This window comes from Myotis myotis, unplaced genomic scaffold (assembly GCF_014108235.1).
Source record: "Myotis myotis isolate mMyoMyo1 unplaced genomic scaffold, mMyoMyo1.p scaffold_m19_p_12, whole genome shotgun sequence".
Classification (NCBI taxonomy): domain Eukaryota; kingdom Metazoa; phylum Chordata; class Mammalia; order Chiroptera; family Vespertilionidae; genus Myotis; species Myotis myotis.
The window spans coordinates 46,036,700-46,063,533 of NW_023416316.1; the positions used below are offsets into that span (position 1 = coordinate 46,036,700).

Below are 26,834 nucleotides of genomic sequence, written 5' to 3' on the forward strand. Positions count from 1 at the left end.
CTATAGACTAACTTTGGAAAATAAACTTCTTTCATAAAAACTAAGAAAACTTCTTCATTCCCTGAAGGTGGTGAATCAGAAAATATTAAACTGCTTTGAATGGTGTTACATGTTATCACTACATGAGCTCTTAGTAATCAATGTCACTTCCTTTACTCTCTTCTATTATGTCCCAGTAACTGAGTAACTAACTTTGAAGGGAATATTCCAGAAGATAGTTGGTTCTCTTCACTTACAAAATGGCTCTTACCAGTTTACCCAAATCTACCCACAGGCAAATTAAAAGAATGGCATACAAAAGATTAGCATCATTTCAACTCTGAGAAGTGTATCTCAGTTGTTTTCCTGTGCCCTGCAAACAGGGGCTGCTGTCCTTGAGCTTGCTCCCATTTTAATGATAGGTCAGATTTCAAGTAGAAGAACCTAGAGTTACTAAACAAAAGACTCTACCAACAACTGAGAACAAACTTCCTGATTTAAATAAATGCTGTGCTGAGAAGAAACATGACCAGTCACACTTAAATATTGCATCTTAAAAATAATGTAAGCATTGTTTCAAGTCCACATTGAGTCTATTCTTAAAATTAGATTAACACTGTTTCAGAGTAACATAGGATAAAAGATTTAAGTTTATTTCAATAAACAAATACCTCAAATTATACAGACCTAGGAATAGAAGGTACTAATTGTTAAATGTGTGATGAGCACATGGGGATTCATTATGCTATTCTCTCTATGTCAGTGTAAGTTATAAAAGTTCCAAAATAAGACAGTCTTAAGAATATGTACATTTACGGTACAGTTTTGCGGTATACATTGGCTTCCCAAATGTAAACTGCTTTAGATATCAGATATAATAATCAGATATCTCAAGTGAAAATATTAATTATGTATATTTTGCATACTAACATATTGTATAGCTTTGTAATGATAAAATAATTACAAGAAAACTCTGATGTAATATCTCAATCTAATACTCTTCTAAACACAACATTAATAGTGAAGCTCCATATAATAGTCAAAGGTTCCAGAGATTTATTATACTTGCAACAAATATAAAAACAAATGGTGCCCATAAAGAAACTTAAGTACAATCTATTCCTCAGCTATTAGTTAATATCTCAGTAAGGCAAGAAAAAACAAAAAAAGACTATTCTTCCAACTAATTAGTTCACCATTTATACTTTCACTTATCCATCTTAACTTATTTTTATCTTAATTTCTAAACTCTCCACTAATATCATCTAACTACATTTTCAATATCTCTTTCTACCCTTCTTTTTTTATATTTATTGATTCACAAATATCATGTCTGTCATTTTGTAGTCTTCTAAAGTCCACACATAGTTGGGAATATGTATTTTGTATCCAGTACCACATTTCTCTTCCTTTTCAAAATGCTCCTTAAAATTCAATTTAAAAAAATCACAATCACTTCAGGATTTCTAAATTAACCAAAGTAGTATTGTCACTGAAGACACATTGATATAAATCTTTTCATTCTCATTCAAAAGTAAATGCCAAAGGACAATGATGTAAAACTATAAGCTTATAGACTAATAAATCCAATTATCTCTTAGGCCTCTGCTAGAATGATTTTGAATCAAATATTAGAAATAACATTATCAACAGTATTTGTGGTAATATGCTGAATATGGCAAACTGGGTTTCTAATACATATAGCATCTAAAATGAAATTTTACTCTAAATTGTACTTAATCATTGTTCATACTCTAGTTTATCCAACTACGTTCCTGCCCAGATTTACCCTAATTCTTACCCAATTCCTTCAAATTAAGTAAGGTGCTATTCTGGGTATGGTATGTTACTTACTGGCATTCTTTCCAAGGTTTGTAAATCAATAGATAAACTGGAATTTCCAAAGCTCACACATAACACATCACACAAGGCAGTACTGTAGGATTTGGGAAATTCCTGACAGCAATGTAAATTAACAAAAACACAATAAAATAGAGAGGCTTACATTACCCAAGAAATAAGCTTTTACTTTCGAGTTTACCAAGGGCAGCAGGGCTGGAGGTAAATGAAACATCAGGATCACTAACAATGACTTCCTCTCAAAAATTACTTTTATTAACATCTTCAGTCCATGGTCATTTACACCAATAAATGATCAAGTCTAACCCAATCAAAATATTAAAATACACTCCCTTCCAATTTTAAAAATAAAATCCCACCTCATTTCCAAGCCATATAGTTCTCAAACCTTTGCTCAAACATAAATCCATATGTATTATACAACTCTACTCATTCAACATATTTAAAAGGCTTTAAATTTCAAAACTTGACAGACTTCTAAAAATAAATGAACAGATCAAATGTTGATCCAGCAATACAATATCTTATACTACTATCATACGAATAAATTACCATTTTTATCTTTAACTATAATTCAACTTTAGTATTCATAGCATCTATTAACTAAAAGTAGCCTCTAAAAATTATCATATAATGTGAGGCACTATAAAAATTGTTCCCCATATCACACAAAGATCAATCAAAGAACTGAAGTCAAACGTTTCCTTAATGTTCTTTGCCTCAAGAAAATATCACTGGAGTGGTTTCTAATACTGTTATAAGATATGCATAATACAAAAACAAAATGGTATGGATAGACGTTCTAAAGCACCAAGCACAATGTACATTAAAATTATTTTCTAAAGGTCTACACACACACACACACACACACACACACACACACACACAACATAATATCTAGGATAAATTCCATTTTTCTTAATGTAAGTACATCCTAATAATATAAAGTGACTTTTTAAACAAAATGTTTTAAAATGTCCTTTAAAGCATACAATATAATCACATTGTACAATACAGAGTCTAACTTTAGCTGATGTCTGTATTTTAATTTTTCATGTTAGGTATTCCTTGTGGCACATCAAAATACATACTGTAAATTAAAATGGTAAAGGTGATTTTCAGGTCACTAACAATGTATCTTTCCATGTGTTTTTTATTAATGATCCTTACAGTGACACTTCATTAAAACTTATCTCCAAGACTGTCATCAGATAGAATCAGATGCCAATCAGTGAAAGCCTAATGTGACAGATTATATACTCTCTGGTTCTTTTAAATGTCAGCCTAAGCAGGAACAGGGGAAAAACGTAGATTCTTTTGTAAAACAAAAATAAATATATATCCACAAAACAATCCACCTAAAGAAAATGTAGACGGTTGGATTTAAGGCATTAGTTCTGTATCTGGCACACAAACTAGATTTCCTCAGTACTTCTTTCTTTTATTCCTACCTTATAAAGCTGTGCATGACTAAACCACAATATAGACTCCTTAGAAGGATACTATTGCACATCCACTAATGTACTAAGGATAGACATACAGATACAGTCAGTTTTTAGGAGAAAAGTATCACAAATATAAAGTAAAAAGATGCCTATTCTCCCTCCCCAAAGTATACGTACTATGCACAATACTACAGCAGGAAAGGAAAATGATCTGGAAGACTCCGATTGCCTTAGTCACTTCTGTTTCCCCCTTCCCCACCTCAATCGCTATCTCCCCCGCAAAATGTCACAGTTAAAATTAAAAAAATAAAATAAAAAGAACTGGGTAGAATATGCAATGCACTGGTATTGAACAATGGAAACAGGATATGATTTCTAAATGTATCTACTTATTCCTGTCTCTCTCCAGCAGTCTCTCTCAACACTGATCCCAACTAAGGCATGGAAGAAACTTCATTGAAAAAAGCAAAGCATTTGTAAAATGGGTTTGCACATTAAGATAAACTATGCTGATTGACACTGAAGAGGGCCAGATACATTTTTAAGGATGCCAGTTATTGTATTGAAATATATAGATGCTATCGAGCATTCGAATATGAATGTAGTTCAGACTCTTGAATATCTTTACATTAATCAATACACATAATTATAAAAAATAATTTAAAAAACAATAATTACAATCTACTCAACTTTCATACACTCCTCATTAGATTGTAAGAGATGAGATATAGCAGAACAGAAGACATCTTGAACTAATGCAAAAATGCTCCCTTTCATAGTCTGCAATGCTTAAAAATCCGGATAAGTGAACTTGGTAAATTAACAATAGTGCAAAATTTTACAGAAATGCATGATTCTTAACCAAGAGACATAATTTTCTGCTACCAAACCTGAATAAAAAGAATGTTTTACAACTATAAATAATATTCAGGAAAAAAGGCAAGCAATAAGTATTAGCAATGAAAAACATAAAAGATGGCACTGCTTCCCAGAGCAGGGTCTCAAAGTACTAGTACTCCCAAGACGCTAACAACTCGCCCAGACTTCTTGACGGGACTTAAGTTCTTTCTAAAACTACCTGAAGCGCATGAAGGGAAGAAAAGGTCAAGGTTTTAATAACTGGGGAAGGAATGTGGAAAAATGAGATACACAGAAACCTGTATTAATTTTTATTGCTTCTGATGAGAGAGATCTAACAAGTCCCTCTCCCTGTGTGTGTGTCAAATTGCCTATCCACATACTTGAGAAATGATATCCTGTTTTAAATCTCTCATTAGTGAGCAACAGGCAGGAACCCCAACTGTCAAACACTTGCCTGGCATACAGACACAGAGGAGCTGCTGGTCAGGAGCTCAAGCTGTCAGCCTCAGCTAATTCCTATGTGGGTGAGGACAACAGGGCACTAGCCACAGCACCCTAAGGGAGCCACTGACATGAAGGAACCTGCTGCAACTGTCATAGGTATGGCTATTACACTAGACCGAGGCTCTGGGTTTTCTTTTGTTGTTCTTATCAGAAGAAACAATAGGCAAGCAAAATGCTAGCCTCCGGCTCAGTGATATTGGCTTGTTTACCTTTTCCCAGAGCCAATCTTGTCATAGAGTCCTAGACTGTTAGTGCTGAAAAGGGCTTTAGCGATCACATAGCCCTACTGTTTCATTTTGCAGATGGAAAAACTGAGAGCCAGAAGGTTTAGGTGGCTAGCCTAAGGTTTTAGTTAGTGACAGAGTGAGCACGGAACAGAACCTTTTTTCTCACCTTTGCTCTCCTTTGGCTGGCACTTTTAAAGACCATTCTTTCTGTCTTCTCTCTCCTCTCTTTCACATGACTTCTGAATATGTTTCCTCTCCAACTGATGTACTTGTATTTTCTGACCAGCTGCCTCATTCTTAGGTTTTCTGGATTCAGTCACTATTACAGTGGTAAAAGGGGTGAGATATAGCAGAAGAGAAGGACATCTTGAACTTATGCAAAAAATGCTTCCTTTCCCTAAATAGGAAGCACCAGGAACCTGACAGTCTTGACCAGGCACTGTAAAACACAGGCATGCAGTACTGGCTGCAGCATATTACAGCTTCTAATAAAAGTAGTGAGAAAGTGCCGGGAGCCGGTCCATGCTTGCTGTTTCAAGGGACCTGGCATATATGGCATACTGTTCTTAATATGTTTGCTCACCTTCTTGCCACTATGTGTTTTAACCAAGGTCTCTGAGAAAGGTTGTTTCCCCAGGTAGGGATTTTCCCCTGAAGTTAGGGAGGGAATAAAACCTCTTAACTAAGTGCCAGGCGGGTAATTAATCACTTTAACTATGAACAATCATGCTTAAGCTACATAATCTTTACTCCCTGGAATGGAGATAAGAAATGCCCTAACCTTTGGAATAGAGATTGATAGGATTGGAATCAACTGGTATAAATACAGATGTAACAAGACAACAGAACTTAGAAGACAGAACCTACACACAGAACCTAGACACAGAACCTACACAGAACCTAGAGACAGAAGAACTTCGCTGGAGAGAACATGGCAAAAGATCCTGGACTGAACCTGACTACAGAAATTGGCAAGAGAACCTGACTAGAACCTGGTGACTGAGCCTGGCTGGAGAACCTGGCTGGAGAACCTAGCAAGAGAACATGGACACAGAACCTGGCTGGAGAACCGAAGCGGAACCTCTCTGGAGATCCAGACCAGAACGTGGCTGGAGATCCTGACTAGGCTGCTTATCAACTGAACACTGTCTCCGTATCCTTCCTTCTTCGCCGACTCTGTCTACGCCTTTGGGAACCCCTGGACCTGCTGGGGTTGGACCCCGGCAAGAAAGAAGAGTCCAGGAGGTAAGAGTCAGCAATAAGCAGGCATATGTGATTGTGCAAACACAGTATTTTTGGACTAGACTAGAGATTTAATCTAGAGGCCAGAACATAGCCAGAACTGAGAAGGGAAGGAACCTTTCTGAAGCAAAATCATACTCAGTCACATCATTAGTAGATCAGTAACATGTTTTTTGTTCAAGGGAGTAGCCAAATGTACAGAAATTGTAAAAAAGATAATAGATTATTGAAATGATAAGAATGATAAATAACCTTACCATCTAAGTCACATTTTCTAGCATTTTCCCAAATATTCCTTTAAAAATATGTGTCAAATTCACTGGAGAAAGGAAGCAGATGAGATGGCTGAGCTGAGTCTCCCTACTTTATATGTTAGGCTAATTATCTATAAAAATAATGTAAAAGGAGTCATATAATAAACACTAAATAGGACTAGGGAGGAGGCAGCAGGTAAGATGAGAGGGGCAGACAAAAAGCCTACAATATACAGTACTTCAGCAAAGGTGACACACCGTTTCAAGTAAATTTTAAATTAAAATGTATAAATGACATTTCCAGTTTGAAAAACATTAGGGATATTTTAGATTAAAATAAGAAAAAAATCCTTTCTTAATCAAATGTGTAGAAAATATATATTGTAAATTACTAAATACCAACTTTATATACAGCAGCCAACTACAATGTTTATTTAAACATCTTGTCAAAGAAATGGAGCTGAAGTTGACATTTCTCCTCCACAATTTAATATTATATGTTTTATTGCATAATGTTCCAACGTTACTATATCTCAAAGTTAGGGCTGGCAAATTCTTCCGAAATTACTTATTGCTACCCTTTGCAAAATAATTGTAAGCAGTGCATTATAAAATTATAGAGTAATTTCTTGATGAATTCAACAACTATTGCCATTCTTTTATATTAATGACTGTGTTTTGTATAAAGCTTATAAATAAGGTTCAAAATGTTTTCAAATGTATTCATGTATAACAAATATGAAAAGGAAAATATATACTGGATAATGAAATGACAAGTGTAAGAGTTTATTAAATGCTGCATCATTAGTCCTCAGTCTAAAATACCTGAACCAGGAGAATTATCCAAATATAGTAAAAGAAATCCATTAAAACAAGGCTGCAGTGTAAAACTAAAATATCACTTAAAACTAGTATCCTATTAATTCAGTGAAATAATAAGACTGATTATCAAAAGGTAATCCAATCCTGTGGTTGGTAGCTTTGTGTGTTTATTTTATAAAGTGGTGAGGAAGGAAGAATTATTCAATTAATGTATATTAGTGGGCCAAGTCTTTCGAAACTTAAAGCCCATTGGGAAGGAGGTGGTCAAGTGCATATTAAAAGGATTCTTAGATGGCTAAAAGATTAGAATGCGTATCTTCTAGTAGTCCCTAATAATAAGAATTGAGCATGTATTCTGTGTCAAATACTGAGCAAAGCACATCACATAAATCATTCCCTTTAATCTTCACAGAGCCTATAATGCAGGTAAGATTGACCCTATTTTTCAGATGAGAAAACTGAGTCTAGGTAAAGGTAAATAACCTGTCCAAGGTCCCACTGCTAATAAGATTAACTGAAATCTGACTCCAAAGCCTGTGTTCTTAACCGGTATACTTCCTTTGATCTACTTAAACAAAACAAAACACAGGTCCTGGCGTGGTAGCTTAGTTGGTTGAGCACAGTCCCAACACACCAAGGTTGCAGGTTCATCTCTGGTCAGGGCACATATAAGAAGCAGCCAATGAATGCATAACTAAGTGGAACAAAGAAATCGATGCTTCCCTTTCTCTTTCTCTCTCTCTCTTTCTCTCTCTCTCTCTCTCTCTCTCTCTCTCTCTCTCTCTCTCTCTCTGTCTATCTAAATTCAATTTAAAAAGAACATATTAACCCTTTGCGGTCCAATTTTATTTTTGGAATTCAAACAGTCTGGTCCAAATTAACTGACGGGATTGAATGTTGAACCGGTTTGCGGTGTTGACCTCAGCCTCGACGTTGGACCTGCTCCTAGCGCCTAGTTTGTCGAGTCAGCCTCCACGTTGGACCGAAAAGGGTTAAAGAACAAAACATATACCTATTTGATACTCTGAATATATTTAAATTTTAACTGATTTGTTTTCATTAAAGTACATCTTATACTTTGATGTGAAATATAATACTTCAAATATAAAAGTTTTGAAACAATGTCATATAATATACTTTAAAAATCATAACAGCATAAACTGTATGGTAAATAGGACCACATTTTTTAAAAATATATCTTACTGATATTTTACAGAGAGGAAGGGAGAGAGATAGAGAGTTAGAAACATCGATGAGAGAGAACCATCGATCAGCTGCCTCCTGCACACTCCCCACTGGATATGTGCCCGCAACCAAGGTACATGCCCTTGATCGGAGTCGAACCTGGGACCCTTGAGTCCGCAGGCCGACGCTCTGTCCACTGAGCCAAACCGGTTAGGGCTAGGACAACATTTTAAAAGACAAATGTCTAAGTTATTTTAATAAGACTAGTATTTAAAATGTTATTACCTCTACATGTTTTGGATTCTCTGTGGCATTCCAACATATGAAATACTATTCCTGATAGTGGTACCTCAATAAAATATCATATTTTGCTGATTGTAGTTAAATGAGATTAACAGTATAGGTAAGTCCATTATCTGGAGGAAAAAAGTTTATATGATGTAACCATCATTTTCTAAGCTACTTAAGGAAGATACTGACTACTACTATTTCAGTTATATATCTTTTAGCATATATCCCTGCTGAGAAAAGAAAACCAATGATGCAACCAGAGCCCAAGAGATTAAATTGAATTAATTCTCCTAAAAAAGCTCTCAATGAACAAATATTAAGATAGATCATTTCCAGTTTGGAATTATATGATAAACAGTAAGGCAGGGAATCTAAAACTTTTCAGATAATAAAGCCCAATTAAATATTCAAACCAGACTACTTCAACAGCATGAAGTGGGCCTGAATTCTCCAGACAATTTTTAATAGTATTATTATTATTGATTTAATTAACCTCATAAATATTATTGTCATTTATACTTTTGAGGTAGTTTTTTTATTTTTTATTTTTACTGATTTCAGAGAGGAAGGGATAAGCAGAGAGATAGAAACATCAGCAATGAGATATAATCATTGGTTGCTGCCTCCTGCACATGCCATACAAGGCATCGAGCCCGCAACCTGAGCGTATGTCCTGACTGGGAATCAAACAGAGACTTCCTGGTTCATAGGTCAACACTCAACCACTGAACCACACCAGCTGGCTGAGGTAGCTTTTTTATATTATGCCATAAAAAGCGTATTACTAATCATGTCATATAAAAATGTTTTAAGAATGTACCATATGTGCCAATAATACCAAATTTACATAGTACAAAAGCTACACTGACTAAATAGTATGATTCTCAAGTGAAACGAAAATTTTCAGATGGAGACTGAAATACCTGCATAAGATGATGATCAACATACATGCCTATAGGACTAATGCTGACATTCAGATATGCCAAAGATATCAGTCTTGATATTGTTCTGTTGCGCTAACATAAATTAGTACAGAGAAAGATAGGCTTTGATATAAAACTGCCAATTAAGACAGTATATTAAATTTAAATTCCATAGAAATAAGGCCATCAAATGCTTAAATGCACATATAATTACAAATTTTCCTTTAAACAAAAGTTCCAAACAGTTCACATTCTTACTGATAATAATTTCATGTTACAAACAGCACAGCACCCTCTGGTGCATCTGTTATAATATGTATAAAATTCCCACCAAAAAAAAAAAAAAAAAGGATAGAATCTGAGTAAAAATGAACCTTAGAAATCAGTAAGTTGATAGTTTTATTTACTCCAGTACATATTTTTAAACATAATGCTTAAAAACAATTTTCATTTAAAAAGAGCACTAAAAAGTTTATAGTAACAATTAAAGTAAGTGAGGAAAATGTTTTAGTTTTAAAATAATGCAGCAACAAAAACAACACTGGTTTCCAACATTTATCATTCAAATTAAAATAATGCTATCAAAAAAATTCTTTATGGATGGGATGGCAAAAGTTAACTTGTCATGTTAACCAAATTTTACTTTATTCAAATCTGCCTTAGCCTCTTGCTTCAGATAAATTTGACTTATTGTATAAAGTGCTCCTGAGTATTTTTTCTGGATTTAAAGGGAATTTTCCATTACAATATAACCATTTTTAAGTGTTTTGTGAAAGGATCTGCAACTTACACAGACTGAAAACAGAGTAATATTCAGAAATAAAAGGTGTTAAATTATAAACCTGAATATGAATAGTTCAAAACTTTTACTTAAAAAAAAAAACAACACAAAAAAACTTTTCCTAGGAAAATAACTCCAAAAGTATATTTTACTAAGGACAAAAGCAAAGGATGCCACCTGCTTTAGACAATTCTTTTGTGAACCACTGGAAGTCTCAACACAATGCACTAGAAATGAAAGTGACACCTGTTTAACACAGCCATCTGTCCCTAACAAGCTAGAATTAGTCAAATCCACTTAATCTGGGACTTCCAAAATGTGGGAACACTATGCACCTGTGAACAGAAAGGAATTTAAATCTGGCTTTTGATGGCCAGTGGAAATTTATACCAAAGAGTTGAAGGCAAATGGTTACATTGGGGAAATTATTTTTAAAGTAACTGAAAGTAGATTTTTAGGCTAATGTTCAACATAAAAACAAAAACAAAAAAACAACAGAGTCTTCATAATTTAAAGGTTTACTTGGTATTCTCATTTTTTATAACAAAGTCTCACTATACTACCAAGAACAAAGTAACATTCCTATTACGCTGTTAAGAAAAGTTGGGGTTTTTTTTATTTCTTCCCATACATCTGATGCTATATCCACCCTTTTAAACACACACATATACACACTCTTCATAAATTCTGAAAAACAAAATCATATTCCACCTACTTACTGGTTTTTCAAATTAGAGGAAAGCACACACAAATCAACTTTCTCAAGAATAAGAAAACGTTACCAAAAAGTAACACACACCTGTCACTGAAATAGTACATTATATCCATCTTGATTTATGATTCATTCATTTTAATTCTCAATGATAAAAAAATACCACATTAACTTTAGGATAAAAAATATTTTTTCTTTAGGGTTAACATATATGAAACTTATAAACTATAAAACTTTTGAGTATCTACAAAGAATATAAGAAGACTTGAATACTAGAGAAATATTGTTTTTTAAATTAGGCATAACTATCCCATATAATGAAAAAATTATGGAATGATGAATTTCAGTAATGTGCTTTAGTTTACTATATTATACTAGTACATGTAAATGTACTACAAAAATATCTCTATACAGTTTAATGCAACCCATTGGCAAAACAACCTAAAAAGATTAAACTAGGTATTATGACATATAATGAATCACAGATATTCAGCTACTAAAATAAGCTAGAAATGACTTCTATTTAATACTTTTAGTGTAAAAGTGTGGTCACTCAGTTTCAGAGATCTCTATTACTCTAAAAACTGAGAACACAGAAGAATACCAATACACAAAACAGTCCTCTCCGAGGAAAAATATCACAGAAAGAATAAACGAAGTGCTAAGTATTTACCCTTGGGTTAAACTTAAAAATGCATCACTTGATAGTATTTCTGGTTATTATTTTCTCAATCCATATGAATAATGTTGACATGCTTGAGCCCAAAGAATCTCTAAAAGCAACTTTTGTATCACATATGTGTTTTCAAAAATAGATGATAGGATTCCAGTTAAGCCCTGCTCTCAAATCAACTGATGAGTAGAAGTCTGAATTACTGAATCTGAGATAATTATAAAAAGTAAAATGCCTCAAAAAAAGTCCTTGGACACTGCAAGTAAAAATATTAAACCATAACATTATAACATATAAGCTACTCAGCTGAAAACCTATTATGTAAATAGCATAAGGTCTAAGCTGTCTCTAGACAGCAAAACTATTAACTTCAGAGAATTTATGGGAACCAGGAGCTTCACCATCCAAAAGTGTTCAGGCATTTGACACTCATCTGAACAGAAAAAAAAAATACAAGTTAGTATTAGAGACTTGCATGGAATCTAGACTGGGGGAGGGGGTGAGTAAATATGAAGGAATTTGAGTGCTCTGAGAAAGACTTCAGAACAAAGTATCACCTTCATTTAAAATAGCAATCACATGGAAATGAATTGACAGGGGGAAAGTTTTTCTTTAAAAAAAAACAAAACTCTTATTTTACAAAGTATTATTCTTAACAGCATTACAATTACCCAACCTGCTCATTGAAAATCTCAAGAATAATTAAAACTGTCACATTATTCACAGGCTGCTCTGTCAGGTAAATCAATATATGTTTACTGTTAGGAAGAAGACTATTTAAATAAAGATTTTAAAATTCCAGATTGTAAACTTCAATATGTGCAAATGTAATATTATAAATGCTTTAGCACACATTCATTATCAAAACTTTTTACTGATAATCTGTTCATTAAACGTTAGGCTGAAAAATGAACAAATTTACAGGATCTGGAAAACAGTTACCTCCAACCAAGAGCCCTACTATTTGAGGACTGATAAGTATTCAAATCTACACAGGAAAATAGATATTTTTAGAGACTTAAAAAGGAGAAAGTTCTCTCCCCTCACCAGACATAAGTCACTGTCCAAAGAAAGCCAAAATAAAGACTATGTTGAGTAGTGCACACATGCCTAGATCTCAACAACCATAAAGAAAGTGAAATATACACACGTTTCAAGTTGAGAAGCTTCATACATTCTTTATGAACAACTTGACTTCAATTTCAACTCTCAAAGCAACAGGAACAGAGAAGATGAAGAGGGAGGGAAAAAGCCTCTTTAAAGTGCCTTCACTGTCACAAGTAACACTGCAACCCGAGTTCTCACAAAGCTTCCTCATGTCCTTTCCCTGTTTATCCTACACACAGTCTTGTAACCACAATGAACACTGTGGACACTCCACGGTGGAGGAGGAGGCTCGTCAAAGTGCAATGGAGCCTCCCTGCTCCCCCTCCCATCCCCACCCGAAGGATAAAGCACTGTCAGTAACTACTCACCCAAGTACCACGGACGCCCTGCATCCGGTTTAAATCACACACACACACACACACACACACACACACACACACACACACACACACACAGAGAGACACACTCTCCAAGAAAGGGAGAAGGGAGGGGAGAAAGACTTTTAAAAATTTCTTTCCCGGGGCTGCAAAGTCCAGCGAAGAGGCTCCAGGTTTCACTGTGTGCAAGGGGTGTGGGGGGTAAGGAGGCGGGGGAGGGAAGAGTGCTGAATGGATATTAAGACTGTTTGCAGCACAAAGAAAACACAGTTTTAAAAGAAAAAGAAAAAAGAACACCGTGCAGTTGATGATGGTCAGAGAAGGACAGCCCATTGAGCACAAGGAGCAGAGGGGCTAAAACGAAGGGAACGGGCGGCAGGAAAAGTTCACCGTTGTACGAGGATAAAAATAACAAAAACCTTCACAAGGCCCCACAAGTGAACAACAACAACGAAACACTCGCGCGGGGGTCCCCCCGGCACATTGCTGTCCACTTCGGTTTTGAAAGAAGCAGGAAACAAGCAGCTTTGAAAAAGAAAATTGAAGAGAAAAGAAAAGCCCTTCTCTCTTCACCTGACTCTCCTCCGCAGACCAGACCTCGGGCAGAGCTCCACCATCCGCAACGCCGAACTGCGGCTCCCCCTCCCGCTCGGCGGGCGGCCCCCCGAGCTCCCGCTCCATCCCCGGAGCGCGGCGGCCGAGGGCCGGGCGGGCGGGCGGGAGGACCGGCGGGCCGGCGGGCGGCGCGGAGCCCACACCCCCGACCCCGCCGCGGCGCGCACGGTCCATTGTAAACAAGCCCGGGGGACCGAGCCCCTCGGCGGCGCCGCCGCAGCACGGCCCCCGGTGTCAGGAGTGAGACCCCGCACGGCCACGGCCGGCTCGCGCACACGGACACACACACGCACGGACATCCGCGGTCACACGCATCCACACGCTCCCACACACATGTAGAGACCGAAGAATATTCACCTTGGCTGTGGATTATTGTGGTGTTGTTGGTGGGTGATGGAGATGGTGGTGGTGGGGAGGAGGAGGAGGAAGAGGAGGAGGAGGAGGAGAGGAGTAGTTGTTGTTGATGGGTAACAGTCGCCAGGACTACGGTGACTATGGCGCTTGATTCACAAGGCAACGGTTGCTATAACTCACAAAAGAGAGAGAGAGGGAGAGAGCGAAAGGGAGAGGGAGACACTCGCACGGGGAGGGGTAGGGGAGGGGAAAGGGGAGGAGGCGGGCCGGCGACTCGCCGGAAGGGGCGGGCCCAGCGCCGTGAATGACAGCGCCGCGTCCCGGCCGGGGCACGGGGCGAGCGTTCTGTGGCGGGACGGACGCGGGATGGAAGCCCGCAGGCGCGCCGGGGCTGGAGTCCCCCGAGTCCCCCCTTGGGCGCGCTACCACGCGCGGCGAGGCTGCCCTGGGAGCTCGGGGGCGTGGTGCTGGGGGCACGTTTGTGAAACGCAAGGCGCCGGCCCAGCAGCCAGCTTCGTGCAAAGAAGCCCCAAAGTCGCGAGGCCCAGGGGTGCCCCGAGGGAAGGGGTGCTGAAGGCCACGCCAGACACTTTCTGGGGAGACCAGCAACGGTGGGGGGGAACCCATCTTAAAGAGCGGCCGCCTCCACGACCCCCAACCCAGCCGCCTGAAACGTCATTTCCGGGGTGGAGGGGGCGGAGGTCCCGGATGTGCCGCCGCTATTTCTCTCCCACCCACATACACATCCTCATCCCCGCCCCCCCTTTTTTTCCCTTCGTTTCGGAGCCGTCGGCGTGTTCCTAGTGGCACCCACCGCCTGGTGAATGGCACGTCTGGGCGCCGCAGGGCCCCGAGCCGGCGCCGCACTGGAGGGCCCGAGCCGCCTTCGCCCTCCTCTCCGCGTCCCGGCCGCTCCCGCCTCCCGAGGCCACGGCTCCGAGCCTCGCGTGCGGTGAGGCGAGCGCGCGCGCCCCGCCGCCATCTTAGGGCCGCGATGCGGGCTCTGCGGGGCGCGCGGGTTCCCGGTCCCGCCGCGGCGGCGCGCGGCGGGGAGGTCGCGGGGCCGGAGCTCAGGAGCGGATCACCCCCTGCCCACGGGGCGGGGAGTACGGGCTTGTGCGGAGCAGACTTCCCGCCCTGGAAGCTGTGGGAAGGCGCGGCAGCCACTCCGCCAGAGGCGCTGAGGGCGGGTGCCCTACACCTGTCCGAGCTGGCACCCAGGTAGCAGCTAGTTCCCCGTTATCTCCCGCCCCTCACTAAAGTGCCCGTCCCTTTTTAAAGTGGGCCCAACGGGGATTTGAGCTCCACCCGATTCCATGACCAGCGGCTGAACTGATGCTGTTACCGCACCAGGAGCTGCCTCCACCGCCCTCGGGCTCAGCCTCGACACCTCCCGGCGCCGGCGCCGCGCGTCCTCCGCGCACGGGACCCTGCGGCGCCGCCCGGGCCCGCGGGCACCCCGACCTCCAGCACGAGCGCTAAGCGGCTTATCCCACACAATACCGTCGGAAGGCGAGCCCGAGGGCGTCGGTTTTACTCTGGAGGCTTAATTTCTTTGCACCTGTCAAATAGGGATTTGGGCCGACATAAACTCACAGTATTAAAGTCACAGCGACTGTTACTGAGGTCTTACACTGCCCCAGACAGTGTGCTTAGTGTCTTACACACATTATCTCATTTAATCCTCACAGCTTCACTATGAGGCATACAATATTTTAGGGACAACAGGCACAAAGTCTTAAAAGTCAGTGGTTCTAATTTACAGCTCCGTGTCACGGAATATTAGGGGTATTTTGGAACCAACTATTTACACAATTTAAGGAAGTTGTGTTGTTGCCTTTGGTAATTTCATAATGAAGCACAGAGGTCCTTATAATAATGTAATGCAACGTAGTAGTGGGCAGAGGTGAGCACAAAGCCAAAGCTTAAAGGTTACATGACCCACCAGGGGAGTGGGGCCCTCTTAGTCCGAGACAAATGACATTGTGGTGACCAGCGGCAGTTAAACTCTTCATCTGTTGAATAATTTCGACATACACATGGGAAATAAGGCATGCATCCCAGCTGTATGAGCACTGGTAGTCGTTATGAATATTCACTTTGTTACATTTACAGATAGAGTCCTCTGTTCCCGGAGTGGTGCGTGGAGCTGTTTGCTCACACTACAGGGCTCTGAATAGCTCTGCTCTTTTAGTTCTATTGTCTGTTGTAGTTTGCCTGTCCCTTCCCTCACTGTCAGCTGTTGCTTCTTACTGCTGCTGTCAGTGAACATAGTTCTATTATCCTCTCCACCCTTTTAATTTACTGCTTTTAATCTGCAGGCAAGAAAACCACATAATGAAGCTTATGCAAAACTGTCTCAAGAGTATAAATAGGTACTTTGAGGAAATCTCCTTTACAAAAAGTGTGTGACTTTTGTGCAAGGACATTGTAACATCAGTTTTAAGCAGCTTAGAGACTTTTTTTTTAAAAAAAACCTACTTCCTGATTTGGCTTATTCTTGAGTTAGGAATAGGTAAATTTCCTAAAGTGATTCTTTAAAAGTTAGGATTTAGAATATTTTCCCTAGTTTTAGGAGAATTGATATTACTTCTAACCAGAGTAAGGTTACTATAATATGAAACTTTCATATTATCACCACACTGAATTAAATAACCAACCTGCCAATTCAAGCTATAGATTGAGGAACATGCTAGATTATATATGTACATACTGTTTTGTGCTATAACTGGTTATGAAAGAACCTAGAAATCCTTTTGCCTAAAGTCAGTTCTGATAGAATCTCCTTTCTGACCATTTTAAAGCTGTATAGTTGCATCTTTACATATATTGAACATATATTTCAGAAATATATGATTTGTTAAGTCACAGGAAAAAACCTAGCAGTGTCTAACATTTAGTACCTGTTACACATCACACACTGGGCTCAATAAGAGAAGGTTCCTGATTAAAAAAAAAAAAAATCTTACATTCAATATACTGTCAATGCAATATATAGTTGCTGAGTACCTAAAATGGGCCAGTAGAGTTGCTGTCTGCAAAATGCTCCAAGTCAATGAATATGAATTTTAAAATGTTGTGTCCTTTGAACTTGGATTGTTTTTGCTTTCCCCTTGGAGAGATTGGTGGAGACATCAAGTAACCCATTTGTATCTGAACCACTTGAAAAATACAAAGCCCTGATTATTTATGTATGAATTATATACTTTATAAATTGCTTTACTACATTCTTAAGGGTAAATTTCCTTTTCAGTATTATCTATTAAGTTACTTCCTCCTGTTAATACATACTGCATATGCAAGAACTAAAGAATTACTTCAATGTTTCTTGAAGGAACAGCTGCATATTAAAAGATAAATACTGATATGTGATAGGTTTACCTCTGGAAAATTGTATGTATGAGAGTTTTGAAAATTAATGTATTAGCCTGTGGCAGCTTACCATTGAATTTGTGGTGAATCCTTTCATAAAGCAGAAATCACACCTGTTTAAAAATTTTCCACTTGATTATGTTACCTGGTTTTCTTCAATTGAGAGACACCTAGACTCTTAGTCCTCATATGAAATAAATGTTTTATTTCAACCAATATTTATTGACTACTTACAATATGCAGAGCACTGGGGAATTAGACTATTGGATTATTAATTACTTTTACTAGATCTGAAATTCTGTGGATATGTATACCAATAATAATAGGGAGTGATAGATGCCAAGGTAGTTCAAAAGTACACATAATTTGCCTCTCTGGAGCACCCCCAACTCTACCCATCCACACTGAAAGTATATTTTGGATTTGAAAGCATTGCAGTTTCTTTTCTGGTAGATTTGCCCTAAATGTGTTTTCTTTAAGTATTACAAACTATTTACTCAGCAGTCCCGAGATATGTCCATCTTTATGTATAACCCAGAATCATATTTTTACCCCAGCACAGAAAAATGATAATAGAATCATAAGTTAACTGTCTTTTCTCAAGATCAAATATATTTTGACATACATACACAGTTTTTTCTCTCAATGCAGAACATTAAATATAATATTTGCAGCATTAAAACCAAATAATTGGCAACAACCCAAATGTATATCAGTAGGAGGATGGAAAAACAAATAGTTAGATATTCATACAATGGAATACTATCCAGCAGTTAAAAGGAACCAATGATACAAAGTCATGGATGAATCTCAAAAATGCCATATTTAGCAAAAGAAACCAGGCACACACAAAAAGATACATACAGTATGAATCCATCTATGTAAAGTTCAAACACAGGAAAACTTAATCTTTAGTTACTGTTTCCCTATGATGGCAGGGCCAATGACATGGAATTTACTGTAAAGGAATAGGAGGGAACTACCAGTGATGGAAATGTTCTGCACTGTCCAAATTGGTAGCCACTAGCTGCAGATGGCTGTTAAATCTAATTCATTGGAATTAAATTTAATATTCACTCACATTAGCCACATTTTAAGTAGCCACACGTGTCTAGTGACTACCAAATTGGACAGTAGAAATATACAACATTCCTATTATTGCAGAGGTTCTATTAAAAAGTGCTGGTCTAAATCTTGTGTTAGTATTTATATATGTGTTTACAATTATCAAGTTGAATATAATGCACATTATATATGCATTATATGTCAATAATACCTGCCCTCAAACTTCAGAAATCACTAATAGAAGTATTTACTATTGTTTTACCTCCTTAATTAACTGTTTCTTAATATTTTCATTCAACAATACAGAGAAAAGGGTAAATAATAGGTACTAAGGTTATCCTTGGTAAATTTTCAAACGTGTTAAGCATGACCATATAGTAGGTAGTATTGATTGGCTGCTCAAAGAAATGAGTCCTGCCACTTTTAATCCTGAGTAAGCCTAGAAACCAAAGGAATTGCTTTTGAGGGCTTAAAATGAACTCTGGAAGATTAAAGATAATTTTTCCTATTTTTTCTATTGGGATTGCAATAGCTTAAACATGGTGGAGATTATATAACTTTCTTCTGGGGTAACAGTAGGAGTATTTGGGAGATGTTGGTGCTGTGATCAGCTTGAGAAATTCATGTAAACTCTCTAGGTAACAATTAAGACTCAAGGCTTTTGGAGATGGAAGAAAACATCTAAAAATTAAGAACTAAGAGATTTGAATGATCTCAATTCTTCAAAGTTCTAATTTTCATAAATTGGTTCAATATGCTTACTATGTATGCTCATGTAATACTTCTGTGAAATTAGGATATTTTTGTGTGTAGAGTAAATGCTTACTATAAATAAAGTTAATAGCTACTTCTACCAGCATTTCTTAAGAATTTTGTGAACCTCAACTAGATTTTTACAAGATAAACTTGTACTGATGTAGAGACTAATTCATATAACTTAATCAGCAATTAATGTCAATATATGCTAAAAAGTATTTTATTCAATTATTATAAAATATTTATCAAAAGTGATTTTATTTAATCCAAAATCTTCAGCTACCAAAGAAATTCTTAAATTGATCCTCTCCCTTTACCTCTATTATTTTTCCCTTTTGTGTAATGTACAATCTGGGAATAACATCTTCCAAGTTCCTGTAAGGCCATTATTTCTATTTAAGTATGCTAAAAGTATCTTGTTAGTAGAAATGTCATATGTCTCATCCTCCCTCTCCCATCACAATACGTTATAAAGTCTATATTTAAATTGTTTTTGAATACTTATGTCAACTATTAAAACATATGACTGAATTTTTTTACCTTTCTAAATATTTTTTACCAACTTATCTCAGCCACTAATAAAGAGAAAAGATCACTGACTCAAATTACATGAATTTGTCCCTTTCAATGCCTTTTTGTTTGTTTCTAAAAGGGATTTTATGTGTATGGATTATTATTACCTATCTTTCCATTTTGTTTTGTTTAATAACATATTTTGAGGGATGAAAAAACACAACAATATAGATTGTACAGTGGAACGTTTAAAATACTTGCCTTCAAGTACTGCTTGAAATTTTACCTAGTACTTTCATAAAAGAGATCAGGGTCATTTTTAAGACTTTCATAGATCTGGCTTAATGTGAGAATACTGATTAGAACTTGGATTTAGAGACTTCGAGTCCCATATCATATCAAACATATTAAAATGCACCTATATAGCACACTAAAAAACATAACTAAGAATTTATAAATGGGATAATGGTAAGTTTTGTAGACATCTAATTATTTATTTTGATTGCAGCTTTCTTTTCATGTTTGTTTTTTCAGATCCCCAACATGTTTAGAGGCCCTGGAGAAACATATAAATCCTGCTTGATGAATACAATGGCTTTGAAATATAATAGGAAAACTGAATTTACACAATTTTTCCTAGTTTGTTTTCCTTTCTCCTATGGGTGAAGGAGGGAAGTTGTTAACCAGAAAACATAGAAATCCACTAACATGCCATTATAGTGAACTCTGGATACTAGTTTCACAAAGATCTGAAAAACAACAACAACAACAACAAAACACAATAACAAAATAATCAAGAAATAGAAAAATTATTTTCTAAGATGATGACTTAAATGCACTTGAACTCAATGTACTAACATGACACTATTTAGCTCATAAAATTACACATTGTAAAAATTAAACCTACTAAAGACAACTGGATTTACATTGGAGGGATTTGGAGGGATACTCTATTTGTAGCTTCAAGTGTGTGACACATAGTTACAGACTTCTCTTAAATGTGATAACATTCTTCACCCCGAAGAATTAAACCTTAAAGAACACTAATTTGTGTTTAAGACTGATGAGAGACAAGGATTGTTAATGTGAATAATTTAAAGATATATAAAAGTATCTGACAGATTTTTCATAGGGCTAAACTTACCCATTTTAAAAAATGAATAATTTTAAGATTAAATTATTACTCAAATAAAATTTAAAAGATAAAAATTAAAAATCTTATAAAATAACCATGTCATTTTCTTTCGAGTCAGTACTGATTCAATGCCCCAACAATGTAATACAACCCAGAAAATACATCAGCTTCTAAGGAACCAGCTCAAAGATGGCAGAACTGATTGATGCATAAATAATCAGATCTGAAATGGAGCTTTATTGTGCTGATGGTGTGGCTTAGTTGGTTGAGCATCATCCCATGCACTCAGAGGTTGCCAGTTCAATTCCTGATCAGGGCACATGCCCGGGTTGCAGGCTCAATCCCCAGTAGGGGGTGTGCAGAAGGCAGCTGATTGATGTTTCTCTCTCCCTCCCTCTTCTCTCTAAAAAGTCAATAAAAACATATTTAAATAAAAATTTAATAAAAATAAAATGGAGCTTTATTTGAGTAGGTATTCTCACTGCTGAGTGTAGACTAAGAATGTATCCTATATAAGTAGGAGTAATTTTTATATTTTTGTTAATTTAGTTGTATAATCAAAACATCACAACTTATTTGCATCTTTTGAAAAAGCCACATTCCTATAATTTGGCAACCATATTTGGAAAAGAACTATCCTAAGTTTATTATAGGTGTCAAAAGATGAAAGGCTTACCTCTCAGAAACAGGCGAGGTAGGCTGAAAGTTATAACACGTTTGAAAAGGAAGTTGACAGGAGCCTTGCTTAAATTTCCACAATCTTAATCTGATGTCAACCACAAAGAGGCAACATTAAGGTGAGAGGAGAAATGTAATCAGAAAGTCCAATCAACTGAGATGGTTATTATGGTCTTTTAAAAAGTATTGTGGTTTCATGAGTTGATATGCTTTGCTTTTTCTTTTTTCTTTTTTTTTTCATTTGTGGAGAATGAACCAAGAAGAAACCAGGAAGGAAGTAGTAGTCCTTGAGGCAAACTATACCTAAGACTTGGACTAAGGCTGTGATCTGAGAAGACATAGTCTAAAAACTAGTGGAAAGAAAATATTGACAGTACTTGAAAATTACTAAGCATGAAAAATACTCAATTCTCAGCTATTTGTTGAGGACCTGCTGTACATGCTATAGTAGTTATGGGCACATGGGGGGTGGGATGTCTAAAGTAGTGAACAAGGAAGAGAGGAAGATAGGTACAAAAGAACTAAATGTCATAGTTTCTGTGCTAGATATCTTCTATTTGTTTCTTCATATTCACTCACTCTCTACTCTTCTTCATCCTCACATCACTGCATTCCCATGCTTTATGGTAGCCAGGTGGTTTCCATCTGGGCAGCAGTGGTAGGAGACTGGAGGTAGGGAGAGAGGAGAGTGAGGTCAGGGTATTTATAATGCAGGGTTGCTTCAAGATACCTGTATTCCTTCACTAAAGATGCTGATAAAGCCTCCTTCCCCTCTTACCTTTGGGTTTAGCAGCAGTAGCATCTGCACTGTTCCCTAGGTTAATGCATCATCCTTTTTGGTTCCCCTACCCCCTCATCTTATAAGCAGGCCCTTTGTACTTTAACTCCTCAAAGTGCCTTTCTTCTAGTGTGTCATCCATTTCTTTTTGGGACTTGGATGACATCACATAAGATGACAAACTATGTACTGCTTTGCTAGGGCTGCCATAACAAAGCACTACAGACTGGGGGCTTACACAACAGAAACTTATTTTCTCAAAATTCTGGAGGCTAGAAGTTCAAGATCAAGGTGCTGTTAGAATTTGTTTCAGAGGCCTCTCTCCTTGACTTGTAGATGGCCATCTCCCTATGTCAAAAGGTGTTTCTTCTATGTGTTTATGTTCTAATCTTGTCCTTTCATAAAGATACCTGTCACACTGGATTAGGACCCACCCTAATGAATTCATTTTAACTAAGTTACATATTTTAAAGAGCTTATCTCCAATTATAGTCACCTTCTGAGGTACTGGCAATTAGGACTTCAACATTTGAATTTGGTGAAAGGGAACATGATTCAGTTCACAAACAAGTCAGTCCACTAACAGACTACTTAGGGAAAAAAGAAATAAATTAGAAAATAATATCTCAAGGTAATGAGTATAGTATAAATATAAGGATAGTATTATACTTACTCTAAGGAGAACATTAGAAATGGTAGAAGGAAAAATTTTAAATGCTCACAGTTTTATAACTGTGTATTTATAAATTTTTCCGTGGCAGATTAAAGTGGAAAGGCACGAAAAAACTCACATGAGCTGGGAAGAACAATCAGGTCTGAGACTGAGCTGAGAGCCATCTAGATAACAAAGTAACAATAATAGCTAACATTTATGGAGTTCTCCTGCACTGATTACTAGCTATCTTCTCCCCTTCCTCTATGATAAGAAAATACCTCCTGTTTTTGCTGGACCTTTTCCACAAAATGACCTTTCAGACACCCTTTTCTGATCTCCATTGAAACTAGATGGAGACTTCTGACTAAGCACTCTGATCAATGGGATATAGTCAGAAGTGGTCATGGGACCACTTCTAAGAAATCTTCTTAAGAGCTACCTTGCTTATATCCTTTGCCCCTTTATTCTTTTATCCTCTTCTCCAACTTGCTGCTTAGAATAAGGATGCCACAAACTTGGACCAAGTCAAACACATGAGACAACAGAATAGGAGACTAAGTCCCTGGTGATTGTGAGGCTACCATACTGCCCTGCACTATCTATGATTACATGAGGAAAAAACAACAATCTTGTTTTCTGTCTCACAGCAAAATGAGTCCCAATTAATGCAGCATTTTCTATGTGGTAGTTACTGTTCTCAGTTTTTTATGTGTTTTATTTCATTTAATCCTATAGCAATTCTATATGTAGGTACTATTATCCATAAGGATACAGAGGCAGAGATACTAAATTTTCCCTAAAAAAACACACCGTGTAGAGTTTAGGATTTTAAACCAGACTAAGAGAATCTGCCTACAGAGTCTACTCTCTTAACTACAATGTCAAGTTGCCTCCTTCTAGTCTCTGATCCTATAGACATCCATACCCTATAGGGGGAATATAGTTATTTTTGCTTAAGCCTAAAGAAAAGAATATTACTTGATTTTGGGACAATGCAATAGTCATCCAGGGAGGGAAAGCAAAGAAAATGAAAAACTTTGGTAAAGCTTTCTTCATACCTATAATCTTATTTTTCATTGCTTATTTTAGCCTAAAATTTGCCAGTTTGGCTTACTGACAATGTGCCTCTTCCTAATTAATTTAAAAAAACTTGATAGGGCCTCTTGTGAAGCTCTGTAAGTATAAAATGCATTTGCTTTCTAGTTAGCAGCCCCACAGGGCAAGGTGTTTCTGATCTGTGCCTCAAAGGGGCCTCCCCTTGCCCATATTCTGCCAGAGCCCTTCTCAGAACCCCAGCTGGGATAATCTTTGGTGCAATCCATGGGCAACTTCTGCACTTAATGGTCAAATTTCTCTCCAGAAAGACTCGACTCTCAGTCAGAAGTCAATCCTTATGGCGACAGTCTCTGTTGCATTCCCTTTAGCAGCAGGAGAGCTTTAAGAGTGTTACTGGGCTTTGTTAACCCTTCTCTTAGAGAAAATGGAGAAAAAGGGTTTTAAGAGCATCTTGGGTTTGTTTTTTTCTTTAATGTTTGAAAAGAGGAAAATACTGGACCAGTGGATATTGTTCAATTCCCTTCCCATCTGGCCACTTAAAAGGCTGCAGAAAGGCCACTGGACCTACTCAGAGGATATTAACATGTGATAAGTTTATAAAGAAATAATGCAATAAATAAGGGATCTGTTTATTCACTTGTAGGAGAAGTTCTACCGGCAGACTACAGAGGGTGACAGACCTCTGATGCCTCTCACATGATTTACTGTCAGGCAATAAATAGTATAGTATTGATCCTCAAGAACTTTATTAGGATGGGATTTTAAAATGAACCTATCCCTATATCTACTGAGGTTTTTAATTTCTTCTCCTTGTAACAAATTGTTACAGCTAACACAGACATTTGAAAAGTGCATTTATAATCAGCATATTGCCATCTTGGGGTAGAAATAAGTGTATATTTCTTTTTTAGAACAGCTTTATTGAAATATAATTTACATAGAGTAAACTCACCCATATTAAGTGTATAATTAAATAAATTTTAGCAATGTATTCAGTCATTTGACCACCACTACAATCAAGCTATTAAACATTTCTATCATCATCAAAAATTCCCTTGTGGCTCACTGCCACCCCTGACCCCAGTAAACTTTGATTTACTGTCACTACATTTTTCTTTTACTAGAATGTCATATAAATAGAAACAAAATATTTAAAGTTTGTTTTTTATTTGTTTGTTTTGGAATGGTTTCTTTTGCTTGGCAGGACACTTTTGAGATCCATCTATATTGTGTATATCAGTAATTCACTTATTTTTATTGCTGAGTAGTATTCCATTGTAGAAATATACCACAATTTATTTTTAAAAAATTTTATTATAAATAATACTGCTATGAGCACTTGTGTATGTGCTATTGTGGATACATGTTTTCATTTCACTTTGATAGATAACCTAAGAGTGGATGTGGGCAAGGGGGGAGGGGAGATTGGAGAAGTCTGAAATAATGTCGACATTAAAAATTTTTAATTAAAAAAGGGAGATTAAATTAAGTACCATTTTGACAAATATATTAGCAATAGTGAGTTTGTGTCTAAAACTAGGAAGGATATAGAAATTAAATACAAAACTTTTTAAATCTCCAAACTCAATCTTTTGCTCCATTGAAATGTCATTCCTTAATTTTCATAGTTTGGAATCCTTTTAATGTTATAACTCTCCACAAACTGATTAACTGGTTTCATAAATTTTTCTCCTCAGAAAATATAAAAAGTTTCTTGAATTAGAATTTTCTAATGTGCTATAGTTTTTCTCTTTCATGAGTGTATGTATTTTATTATTATTTCTAATTGGGTTTTTGAAATAAACTTAGATGCTATATAATCAAGCTTTATTTCTAGTTCTAAAGTATGCAAATGAGAGCTTTTAATGGAGGAAGAGTGCTTATCATCTTCATACAAATATAGCTTTCTTCACTAATGTAATACTAGTGTTAGACCATCTTAAATTTAAGTTTTCACTAATGGCCTCCAAAATGATCTGAAATCTGTTACACTTCCCATTAAGAAAGTTACATATTATTTGTACAGTTTTATCCAGATGATCTAACATCATAAGATTTTACCCAACTTACTCTGAATTTGGATTTTAGAACTAGCTTTATTACAGTGTTATTTTGAGGAATTAATGTAATTCACCTCCTTGATCTATAAAAGGATTAGCAGTTTTTTAAAGTTTAAGAAATAGTCTTCTTTGAAGTTGAACACTTAAAAAAATGTGAAATGGTTTTACCATGAATCTGTAATATAAAATGGGTTACTTGGTTATTGGTGGAATAGCCTAAAATAGTATCATAGTGTTTGAGTTGCTGAATAGATACATACATATTTCAATGCACTTTCATTTTTAATTTGCATAATTTTAATTGATATTTAAAATTCTACACTCTACTTTTTATTAGTAAAAGTGAATACAGGAATATTGCAATTTAAATGCTAGAACTCAACTTTGTATAAACTCTGGACCTCATGTAAGAGTTCTAACATAGTAAATTTTAAAAAATATATATTTTATTGATTTTTTACAGAGAGGAAGGGAGAGGGATAGAGAGTTAGAAACATCGATGAGAGAGAAACATCAATCAGCTGCCTTCTGCACACCCCCTACTGGGGATGTGC

General features: G+C 37.0%; 1 protein-coding gene across 25 annotated transcripts in view; it reads right to left on the minus strand.

The window, feature by feature from the left end:
- Positions 1 to 8,994, minus strand: part of RFX3 (regulatory factor X3) — a 272,040-nt gene extending 263,046 nt beyond the window's left edge. For 5 of the 25 annotated variants that reach the window (XM_036331005.1, XM_036331004.1, XM_036331009.1 and 2 more), the window contains exons 1-3: positions 8,665 to 8,993; positions 6,376 to 6,437; positions 5,043 to 5,195 (exon numbers count right to left, since the gene is read on the minus strand). The gene's annotated coding sequence lies outside the window, so the exon portion shown is untranslated. Of the gene's footprint in view, positions 1 to 5,042; positions 5,196 to 6,375; positions 6,438 to 8,664 lie in introns of all 25 variants that reach the window. The other 20 variants (XM_036331002.1, XM_036331001.1, XM_036331010.1 and 17 more) reach the window with 14 other exon arrangements.
- Between the last annotated feature and the right edge of the window lie 17,840 nt (positions 8,995 to 26,834).